The following is a 12,229-nucleotide window of genomic DNA, read 5'->3' on the forward strand; positions in this document are numbered from 1 at the left end:
AGATGAATGCCGTGGGGTGGGAATGTGGAGCAGAAAACCAGCACGGAACAAGGTCCATTCTATTTCTGCAGAAGAAATAAGTGCTGATCACCAGTATACACTTCCTAAATCACTGGACCCTACAAGAAATTCCAAAGCAGTGGACCTGGCACTGGCCTAGCATACAAGCAAAAGATTTATTTTATTTTTTTAGTATAGAAATAAGTTGCGAATAGATTGAAAAGATAAGATGAGGTTAGAGAAAAAGAGATTGAAATGTAGGACAGGGAAAGAATAGTTTCAATTAGGTCCTTGAGAAGATGGATGGAGATTTAGCTTTAGGAAAGAGGGAAGAGGGACAAAGCAGGTGGTGGAGGTAAACACTGAGTTTAAAGGAGAGAATTGGAGTTGAGAAACTTCACGTCTTCTAGTCTTCAGCTGCTCAAGAAGGAGGTGGCACAACTATCCCTGAGGTGGCACTGGTGTACAATAAATGAAGTGCCTCAGGGAGACTGGAGATGATTTGGGACAAAGCTGTGGAAATGAGCCAGGCAGGAAAATAATGACAAGCAAAATGAAAACCAAAACCATGCTGAAATAGTGAGAACCCCTGGTTTCCAAATCTAAATGTGCCAATCTCTTAACACGTTCCCAACTACTCACATCCAGGTCTGAAATCACCATCTCCACTAGGGAGGCTATGGCCCCCTACACACTCCACGGTGCCAGTGGGATCCAACAGAACTCTGGGTTCCCTGGACTTACTCCTCTGTTTGCTTTCTGAAGACTGAAGCTCTCCTAAGCCGGACCCTGCCTTGTATTTATAAAACCGACCTCTTTCATAAGGCCTCCCTGGCACAGAACAGGACATCATACAAGTGGGTGAAATAACTGAATAAATAAATGAAACACTCACCTCTTCAACAAATTAAATAATTTAGTGTGTTTTAGAGAAGTGGGAGCATTAATACTGACAATAAGTTTGCCGAGTGAATTAGAAGATTTGAAAATGTTTGTCAGTTTAGTCAGAGAAAGACAAAGCATAGCTGTGTCATAAATTCCCACATACGTCTGACAAAGATCTTGAAAGGAAGCTAATTTCAACAGTATTAGACTTTGAGCTCTTTGAGACAGGATGTCTTATTTATCTAGCCTAACACATAATTAGTAGTTATTCAGTAATTATTTGTTGAAGGAGTGAATCCCACGACTTACATTAACCCAAGCTCCAGGAATAGAATTGACATTTAATATATAATATTAAAATTAAGCTAAATAGAAAGTTGAATAAAATATTAAAAATAATGACATTTCTTATTTTTCTATTCATTATGGCCGATTCCACGTTCCTTCTTTGTATTTCAAAATTCACAGAAGGGATAGTGTTCACTTCCTGGGCTTGGTTTGAGTCCCTCACCGCCCCCCCGCCCCACGCCCGACTTAATGTTTAACTTTTTCTTGAAAGCAAGTTTCATGTATGAAGGATATATCTTGAGAATTAAAATTAGTTCAGTCTTTGGGTGGTAACTTCATGGGGTTTTTCATTTTTCCATGTTGCTTATCCGTACACCGAGTATTTCTGAAATGGAAGTCGTCTGACAGTAAGAAATAGTTTAAGCTTTGTAAGTGAACAAAGAGCTGGAATAAGCTAAGTAGATTCAGTTAAACCACCACTGCTGGATTCATAAAAATAAAGTGACTCCCTTTTACCCATTGCATTAAGTTCAAACTCTCCTACTTCAGTTCAGTTCCACCCGTATGATCTAACCCTGTTTCTTACGCATTCACAAGGCACGACTTTTTTCCAGTCACCACGTGAAGCTCTCATTACCCCCTGTAGTCGCCACATCCAGAAGCCATTTCTCTTGCTCTTCTCTGATTCAGATACTTGCCCTCTTCTAAGGGCACTGAGTTCCCATTTGAGTCCCCCCTCTTCCAAGAAACCTTTTTTTTTGGTTCCTTATGCATACTTCACTCTGTTACAGAATGTCATTTTAGGTAAGTACCATTAGAGTTTATGCTGCATTCTTCGAGTGTCATTTAAAGGGGAAATATCTATGTTAAAAATCTTGGCTGAAATGCAAGGTTAGCTGCACCCCAGCAGGGTCCAAAACCTGGGTACAGATCTCCTCAGGTATATTCGATTTTTTATGATTCTTTTCATTACAGTTGGGCATTTGCTTGAATGCTTAACACCAAATGCTCCTCTTTTCTCACCGAGACACAAAATTCTCTTATCCTCTTCTGGATCGTTGGCCTGATAACTGAAACTCTGTCAGGAAATTTTTGTTGGTTAAATTTTAATGCTATAAGTTTTCTGGCATATGAAAGTAGAAAAGCCTTAATAAAGAAGGATGAGGATAGGCAAATCCAGTCACTGTCTGACCTACCTAGTCTGTCTTTATATATATATATATTTTTGTTTGTTTGTTTGTTTGTTTGTTTTGTTTTGTTTTGTTTTTCATTACGCGGGCCTCTCACTGTTGTGGCCTCTCCTGTTGCGGATCACAGGCTCCGGGCGCGCAGGCTCAGCGGCCATGGCTCACGGGCCCAGCCGCTCCACGGCATGTGGGATCTTCCCGGACCGGGGCACGAACCCGCGTCCCCTGCATCGGCAGGCGGACTCTCAACCACTGTGCCACCAGGGAAGCCCCCTGTCTTTATATTTAGATATTTTTTCATAGACTATTTCTAGTAGAATTCCTTTACCTCACATTCTTTGAACAAGGAACAAAACCAGATAATTCTAGGTTATTTTAAAGGTTTGGATATCTACATTTTTATACTTGCTACTTGGATAGGATGAGTAATACAAGTCAAATATTTTCGTGTCAGGGAAAAAAATTCTGTGGAAATGCTACTTGATTTATATATTTATTTAGCCTGCAGTTTTGTGACCTCCTATCTATGAATGAAACAAAATGCAGTATTTTTATCAACAGCACCCTAGCATCCTACTATATCTAGTGTGGATATTAAAACGTAAAAGACTGCTTTTCATACCAAGGAGCTCATACTTCCATGGGTGGCACAGGTTTTACACAGGTCCTGCTTCAGAAGATCAAATCACAGCAACGATTTAAGAATAGTATTGGTATGTGATGATAATAGATGCCTGATTTAAAGTTATATTGAATGAAAGTCCTAAATGAGTGGCACAGGTGATTCATGTTGTTAATTTTAAAAAAGAAAAAAATAAGTATGGATCAAAAATTTAAAAACAGCTTTTTTTGTGCAAGTTATAATCTTATTGGGCACTAGAGGAATTGCTTCCATGTAAAAGAGAAGGGAGAGAAATAAAGAAGTGTTGGGAATTGTTCTTCTGTGAGCTTATACACAAGTAAGCCAGAATCTTTTCCTTTTCTACATACATAGACTCACCCACATGTGTATGAATATAGGCTGTGTGTGTGTGCGATTTCCCCTCTTAGCCCTTTGGTTTAGTTTTGCTTATGTCTGGATGATATACTTCTGTATTTTAGTCTATTAAGTATGAAATAAAATATTCACATGATGTGCATCTCTCTTGAGGGAGCTGTGAGTACATTTTACTCCTGTACTTGCAGACCTGTTGCACATCCTCAAAAGAAAGGTACTTCACAAGAACAAAGAATAATTAATTTTAGCCCACTTTAAAAGAATTGTTTTACTCTAAATACCACAGGTATTTTGAGCTGGGAAGTTATCTTCAAAGAAGTAAGAGAGAGGAATACAGAACATCCTCTTGAATTCCCATTGCTGGCATGCACTGCATCTAATCCTCACATCCCAACAAGCTGGCATTTCTCTACACCCATATCTAAATTTTGTGACATCTGCACGGGCTAAACAGATTTATGCCTTAAAAATTATTTTATTTAAAGGCATGCCTAAATTTAAAAGCATGGAAATTTATTTAATACTCTTCCCTCTGATGAAAACCTCTTTTAGTAGATTTTATACATTTCTTTAAAAAATTATCTAATATAAAACAAGATGAAAGTGACTGGATATCTTCTGGATGAATAGGATGGATTATTTTCTTTCAGCTCATATCTAAAATTTTCAGTAGCTTCTTAATTTCTCAGCTATATGTTGCATTTTTAAAATTACTTCAAACTCTGTCTTTATTCTAAGCATCTAATATAAACAATGACCCTACTATTCTCAAAGCTTATAATGATGTTTATGGGGATGGAATAATTTTTATTGGCTTTCTTCCTCAGAATTCTCAATGTAGAAGTTTTTTCCTTTTAGTTTTATCAGAGCACAGAGGCCTCTTTGCTCATAATATGCATCTTTTTAGTGAAAGGGATATGTCACTTCTTCACATGTCAATCATGTCACAAAAACTACTTTGAGTCACTAGAATAGTTGCCTAATTGAGGAGAAGAAAATCAACTATCACACTGACAGAAAATATAAAGTGTTAAGGTCACGATGGCACATTTTACTTATAAGACAAATCGTCTATCAGTGGTAGAAAGTTAACAGATTACTAAGAAAACTTTAATGACAAATTCTTGCTATTTTCCTCATATCAAGGTACAGTTTAAGGTACAGACAATTAAAACCACATTTAAGACAAATTGCTGGTTTCCCACTCTTAGAAGATGATGGTCAACTTGCTTGAGCAACTGTTATGGACTGAGTATTTGTGTGTCCCCCCCAAAATTCTATGTTGAATTCTAATCACCAATGTGATGGTAGTTGATTCAAAATATAATATAGTTCTCATTTTAGAGTAAACTTTCATTCATTTTCCATAGATCCTTTTATCATTTTTATAATGTCTCAAGTTTAAGAACCCCCTTGATATATACCTAATTCTTTTTGCCCACGGCAGGGCAAAAAGCAACCAAAAACGACTTATTTTGTATTCATTAGAATTCCTAAGTTTCATTACTTCATTTGCTACAAAGAACCAAATTCTATTGGGAGGTAAAATTTCCTACTTCAATAATTATTTTTTATCTTAGCATAAATGGAATTATAAGTGTCTATAATGAAGAAAGAATAGAGAATAGATGTGAAGAGTACAAGCAAAGGGAATGGTCTCTTTATGTGGGAAGGGCAGTGCCCCTAAAGGGAAATGAAGGTAAAAAGGAAGATTGAAGGTACTTTACAATAATACCATAGGCCAGCCCTACTACTATCTTTTTTTTTTTTTTTTTTTTTTTTTTGGCGGTATGCGGGCCTCTCACTGTTGTGGCCTCTCCCATTGCCGAGCACAGGCTCCAGAAAGCGCATGCTCAGCGGCCATGGCTCACGGGCCCAGCCGCTCCGCGGCATGTGGGATCTTCCTGGACCGGTGCACGAACCCCTGTCCCCTGCATCAGCAGGCGGACTCCCAACCACTGCGCCACCAGGGAAGCCCCCTACTACTATCTTTATTCATGCAGAAGGACAATATTTTTGGAATAGTATCTGCTGTATATTTTGTTTCTTAACAATTATCATTTTCCCAAGCTCTCTACACTTTGAAGTTTGTGCATCTATTTCATTGGAGGCAGGGTGGATAGAGCCTGGAAAAAAAGTGAAAGTGAACTTTGATCATTTAAATAGGGCTTTGCATGTACCCAAACTAAGGATTGCTTTCATGTGCAAGAGCCGAGTCCTTCTGAAGAGAAGAGGTTTTCAGATTTCTGAACTCCACGGAGGTTGACTATAGAGCAAACTATGATGGGAGACTAGGAAGTCAAGCCATGACATAGGGAAGTGACTGTGATGATCAAGTGAGTTAGATATGAGGGTGCAGCATTTTTAGGAAGAAAAAGGGCCCTGGAACGGTGTTTCTAGCTAACTGTGGCTCAAAGGTGGCATGGGCAAAATCTAGATGACAGAGTGTCTGCCAGGTAATCATCAGAAGAGTCTATTATCTCTATAGTCAACATATTCAGTATCTGAACCCTTTCTACCACCTTCAATTTTACCTACCTGGTCTAAGCTTCCCTGGGTTATTGTAATTTTTCCTATTACCTCCTGCTACTCCTCCCATCACCCCAATACACACCCCATGCAGAACATCACCCACAGGGCTTCTGTTAAAAGTTAAGTTATACCAGGTCACTCCTCTGCTCAAAACACTCCAATGATACCCCATATATCTCAGAGTGAAAGCTGAAGTCCTGTGTTTGCTAACATATTTCCTCTGACTTGAACAATGCCTGGAACTTAGTAGGAAGTCACTAGATACTTGTCGGGTGAGTTAAAAATTAATAAATATAAATTCCTATCTCATTGGAAGTAAACACTTCCTTCTGGTTAGCTACGAAACTTTAAAGTTCTGCTCCCCACATCCCCACTTTGTCTGTACCTCTCTCTTTTTCCTTCCTTCTGGCTGGATAGAGTATCCCCCAAACTTAGCAGGCACACTTGCCTTAGGACTGGAAGTCTGGCCATTCCTTCTGCCTGAAATGCTCTACCACAAGTTAGAACATCTGTGTGGCTCCCTCACTATCTGTCTTTGTTAAAGTCTTTGTGAATCTTTCCCTGACTATCTTATTTAAAATTATAACACCCACACATCTCTCTTTTCTGCTTTATTTTCTATACAATATTTGTCATTATGTAATATGCTATATACTTTACCTTTTAATAAATTACCCCCACCTTCCAAATATAAATGTCAGGATAGTGTGTATTTTCATCTCATTTATTCGCTCCTTTTCTCCCAATGCCTAGCACACTGGTATCTGGCATAGAGTAAGCACTGAAAATGCATGTACCGATTTAATGAGTGAATAAATTAATAATATGAAGAAGGCATGGTTTGGGTTACCAAGGAGCAGAGGATGGAAAATAATAAAGTAGGAACTCTGCAAGATAAAATAGAAATAAAAATACTCAGATATTACTCTGAATATTGCTACGAATGGGCTATATTACCTTATAATACTCTTTGTACTCCACTTTACCAATGTCAGTGTCTCATCTACAAAGGAAAGTTGAGTAAGATGTTCTCCATGATCTTGTGCAGCTCTGATATTTTAAAAATTTTCATGATAGATTCTATAATCCATTTTTGTCCATTTTCAGAAAATAGATACTTATAATTATTTAAGTCTCTTTGTATCCATATTAACCTGGCTTTTGTCAGCATTACATCAATGTAGCAATTTTGAAGTTTTTTTCCCCAAATAGAAACAATTACAAAAAAAATTTATAATTTTTGCTGTTAATCTTTCCAAAGCAATGACATGAAAGAGAAAAATACAACTCCACACGCACATACAGCTGAAATTTATTGGGAAAAAAATATAAAGCTATCTATCTCCTCTTCCAGGCACTTTCCCCCAGCTGGTTTAAGGACATACATCATCATGGCTTCTAAACTTTAATTTACAAGCAACAAATATGGTAGTGTTATAAGCTTCTGACCATTGCAAAATCACTGACTGCAAGGCCTGTCTCCTCAGAAACTAATCAAAAGGTGACACATTCTGTTAACTTCCTATTATACATTCATAACATCATCTTTCAATTCAATGTCATAAAGACTTTATGTAGGACATTAATCATGCAAGACCACTAAATTGTTCTCATTTCAGTGATAATTGTTTACTCCTTTAAATGGTTTGTGTTGAGTTTTAATAATTCAATTGAATAAAATATACCTTCCACTCACATAAAATATATCTTTCTCTCTGGGCTGGGAGAGAAAATTAACCTATAGAGAGGAAAAAATAAACTGAATGTATAATATGATTGGTAGGAAAACTAAAATTTTATAGAGCTCTTCTCTTTTTAATGACATACCAATGGCACTGAGGATAATGCTATGGCCTCCAATAAAAGGAATCCTGAAAAACAAAATGAAACAAAACAACAACCAAACCATGTATAACCAGCAAACATGTAAAACCAAACACTCTTCAATAGCTACATGACATGGTTGTCTCTGAAATCAACTAAAATGTCTTGTAAATGAAACACAGTACACCTTGTTAGTCAAGAAGCTAAATGTAATCAAAGTGGTGTCAATCATTTGCTGGCAACAAAAGAAAAGGGAATCTAATGGTAGATGATTCAGAAATATCTGGTGAAATGGGCATGAGAGCTACAAGTCTTATCATTTGACTTCTAACCCTAAGTCCACTAATGCTTCTGTAACCTTGAGATTGACACCTAAACTCCTGTCTCCATTTTCTCATGTGTAAAACGAGAGGGCTGGACTTGATCATCTTGTAGTTTTGTCCTAACACCAATATTTTATGGGTCTATAAGGAAACTCAGCTAATCAAAACTTTGCTTAAACAGAAAAAAAAAGCAATGATTTGTCATCTGTGTTTAGATTTCCCCACTGCCTACTGGATAGAATAAGAGTAGGATCAATTTGAGACAGCCCTTTCAGTCCAAGGGTGACATAACTAATGGCACTGTCTATTCCTGCTTTCTAAATGGAACCCTACTATATATGTTTTTTTTCTTTCTGTGGTAAAGTGTCTACTTTATAAGCATAATAAATAGCAATTGCCCTTTAATGGCAACTTTAGCTGTGACCATTATGGCACAATTTAAATGCTTAAACACACTAATGGGAGTGATACAATGTTAATTATACTAAGGATATGAAGACTGTACACAAGAACTCCTGCAAAATTAAGTAAAGCCCTAGCTAATTCTAATTACAGTCTGTCTGAAAGAGATAAGAGAAATTAAGCACCCCCCCTTTTCTTTAAAGTGCCTTTTTAATATAACAGCGCTATTTGCCCACATAGGTTGAGAAAACATTGTAAGTGACTCAGAAAAGTGGGATTCTGAAATTTTTTTTTTTTTCAGTTTAAAAGAGAAAGGAAAAAAGATGAATTACTTACATAGAAAATGCATTTTTACTTGAAACAATGCTTACTTTCTCATGTTTTAAGCCTAATACAAACCATTTTTACAGAGCTCATTCATTAAATTGTCAGACACAAATTTATATCATGGGAAGTTAAAAAAAAGCATTTTATGAAATATTTAGAAGATATATATTTGAAAGTGAAACCATGAAGACTCTCCTCTTCCTTATCATCAATGGAAAAATTAAAATTTTTAACAACAGCCATTTCGAGTATTTTTATTCTACCCCCTACCCCTGGCAAATATCTATCTCTTACTCTCTCTTCTTTTTCTTTCACTCATTTATTGAATGCCTTCTATGTGTCAGTACTGGGCATACAAAACTGGGTAAGATAAGCCTGCTGCCCTTAAGTGGTTTATAGTCTAGCAGAGAAAACGAGAAAACAAAACAATTCAGGTTTAAACCTTGGTATCTATTATTGGATAAACCTTTTTCTCTTTGTCTTCTAGCCTTGTTTATTCTTCAAATTTTCTTGCTTTCCTCATTACAAATTGATTTACGTAGATCCCTAACTGAATTGAACTGGAGTAGTAGAAATGAAGTTATTGATTTACCCACTTTTACTAATTTGTTAGAAATAAGAAGTTCATAGGTTTTCCAGAAAACTTCTGTGGGAAAGCCTGGCTCATTTCAGTGCTACCATTTTAAAACTGAGGCAAATGACGTCTCAAAAATAATGAAAACAATTGGGTGACAGCCTACAATTTTCAATACACACGTTATTTTAACAGATCACAAACCAAGTAAACTAGCATAAGAATAAGAAAAATCCACTCATTTAAAATAAATGACAGTCCTAACCGATTGAAATCATTTAATTCCATGGAAAAGTGTCCCATAATCTCTAAATTATAGGTATTTGCAGGTTAACCCAAATAGTTATGGCAAGTTATCTAGCTACTTAAAAATTGTCATCCTTACCTCGAATCATTTATTATCTGTAACAGACTTTCTAATTTGTCCATATATGTAGTTTTAAGTGACCAGTAGGGCATATGTCAAATACCTATCTTGAAAGCTTATTTGTCATTTCAGCAATACCACTTTTACAGCATTAGGATAGCTTCCATGACATTTAATCTGTGTTCCATTTGAAAAATATTGTATGGCTACTCTTAAGTATACATTTCCAAATACTGGACAACTTGCACACTCTGCTTTTCTAATATATGTAGATCCTCACTTTCTCCTGATGCCAAGTCAAACTAAACAAAGAACTTATACAGAAGTTCAAAGGTTCTATTGTCATTCCTTATGATCATTTTCTGAAATTTCTTTGTTTATTTATTTATTTAATTTTATTTATTTATTTATTTTTTGTGGTACGCGGGCCTCTCACTGTTGTGGCCTCTCCCGTTGCGGAGCACAGGCTCCGGACGCGCAGGCTCAGCGGCCATGGCTCACAGGCCCAGCCGCTCCGCGGCATGTGGGACCTTCCCTGACCAGGGCACGAATCCGTGTCCCCTGCATCGGCAGGCAGACTCTCAACCACTGCACCGCCAGGGAAGCCCGAAAGATGGGATATTTTTAAAGGTCAGTGTCAAAGGAGAAATGCAGACAAAGAAGGTAAAGAAAAAAGAAAATACATATATTAAGCTACCATCTCTCTAGTATTTATTATGTGCTGAGTATAGTGCTCATCTATAGACACCTTATTATAAGTCTCAAAATGATGCCCAAATGTAGGTATTATATTTGGACTCAGATATGTCTGCTTTGAAGACTTGCTTCCCCCGTTCCTGTCTTTAAAAAAAGAAAAAGAAAAAGAAAGAAAAGGACAGAATGTAATTTTTTCTCTAGTATAGTGGGGACTCTCCTTATCAAAGACAGCAGTCCAGATCTGAAATGTTACATTCTGAACCCTGAAGCTAAAATTCAGAATGACTCTTAAAATTTAAAAGGGTTTATTTATTTACTTAAAAAGATGTGGGCTGCTAGCATCCTGTAATGCAGAATTTTCTTGGGATTGTTTGATTTATGTGCGTTTTAATTGAAAAAAGCAGAGGTTGAGGAGAATTAGAGTCTCCAAGGTCCCCTGGTAGAATAGACCTGGAGTAATATGTAGGTCATATTATCAGTCTGGATCTGGGTTTCCTCCAGAGTAAAATGAGAAATTGGACTCTGTGACTTTTAAGATCCTTCCAGCTGTAAAACTCAGTAAATGTAAGCATCCTGATTTTTATCCAGTATTCTTATACTACTCCAACCTATTTATCATTATATTAACATAAATCCTTCTGATGTGCTGGTGATCAATGATCCAGTTCATTGAGAATTGATCAGAGCAAATATGTAATAGAGAAAGAGAAGCAACCACTTTACTCTATTGTCACCTGACATGGAGAGGGGCTAAAGATGTATTTATATTGTGATTAAAAAAGATAAAGGATCTCTATGTGAGTTGGTACTTGGAGTCTGTTGTTAGATTTTTAGGCTGACTTACTTATTTTGGGGATATAAGTTTCTTGATTCTCTCTCCTCCATTCGAATTGTACTGATCTTGTCAAGTGCAACAGCGCATCAGAACACTGGGAGAAGAGAAGGACTGAACCAGATCAAAGATACTAAATTCTAAGCCAGAAACTTTAAGGGGGGTGGGGGGCAGTCTTAAACGGAAACACATACTTTACAATTTGCTTCCTTTTCCCTCTGTTTCTGTTTCTGTCTTATAGCACTTCTGACAAGGGTATAAAGTCCATGTTTGTCACTTTGGCAGTTTCTAATACCATAACGTGCAAATTCCCTGGTACATAAAAGTGAGAAAGGTAAAATCTAGGACATTTGGCATTTTTAGATGGGCTACAGTGGTAATTGTTTCTTTTAAGATGTCAAGCTAGTCTATTGAACTTACCTCCTGACTGTAGTGTATTTATCCACCTTTAACCCTCCACTTCGCTTTGCTGTGTAGCTGCAGCCAAGGAATTTGGGAAGTGGGTATCCTACATTTTAATTCATTCTTGAGACAATCAGATCATTCTTTATACCTGTGAAAATGTCTTTAATCTAGATCAGAAGTCAGCAAACTCTTTCCATAAGAGGCCAAACGGGAAATATTTTCTTCCTTATAGGCTATACCAACTCTGTAGCAACTACTTAAGTCTGCCTGCTGTTGTAGTGTGAAAGCAGCCATAACCAATATGTAAACAATGGGTGTGGCTGTGTTCCAACAAAACTTTATTTACCAAGAACAGATGACAGGTCAGATTTGGCAGTGGGTTGGTGTTTTTTTTTTTATTTTATTGGAGCCATTTATTTTTGCTTTTTTTTTTTTTTTAACAACTTTATTGGGGTATAATTGCTTTACAATGGTGTGTTAGTTTCTGCTTTATATCAGAGTGAATCCGTTATACATATACATATGTTCCCGTATCTCTTCCCTCTTTGTCTCCCTCCCTCCCACCCTCCCTATCCCACCCCTCCAGGCAG

Source organism: Lipotes vexillifer, unplaced genomic scaffold (assembly GCF_000442215.2).
Source record: "Lipotes vexillifer unplaced genomic scaffold, Lipotes_vexillifer_v1.1 scaffold81, whole genome shotgun sequence".
NCBI classification, from domain to species: domain Eukaryota; kingdom Metazoa; phylum Chordata; class Mammalia; order Artiodactyla; family Lipotidae; genus Lipotes; species Lipotes vexillifer.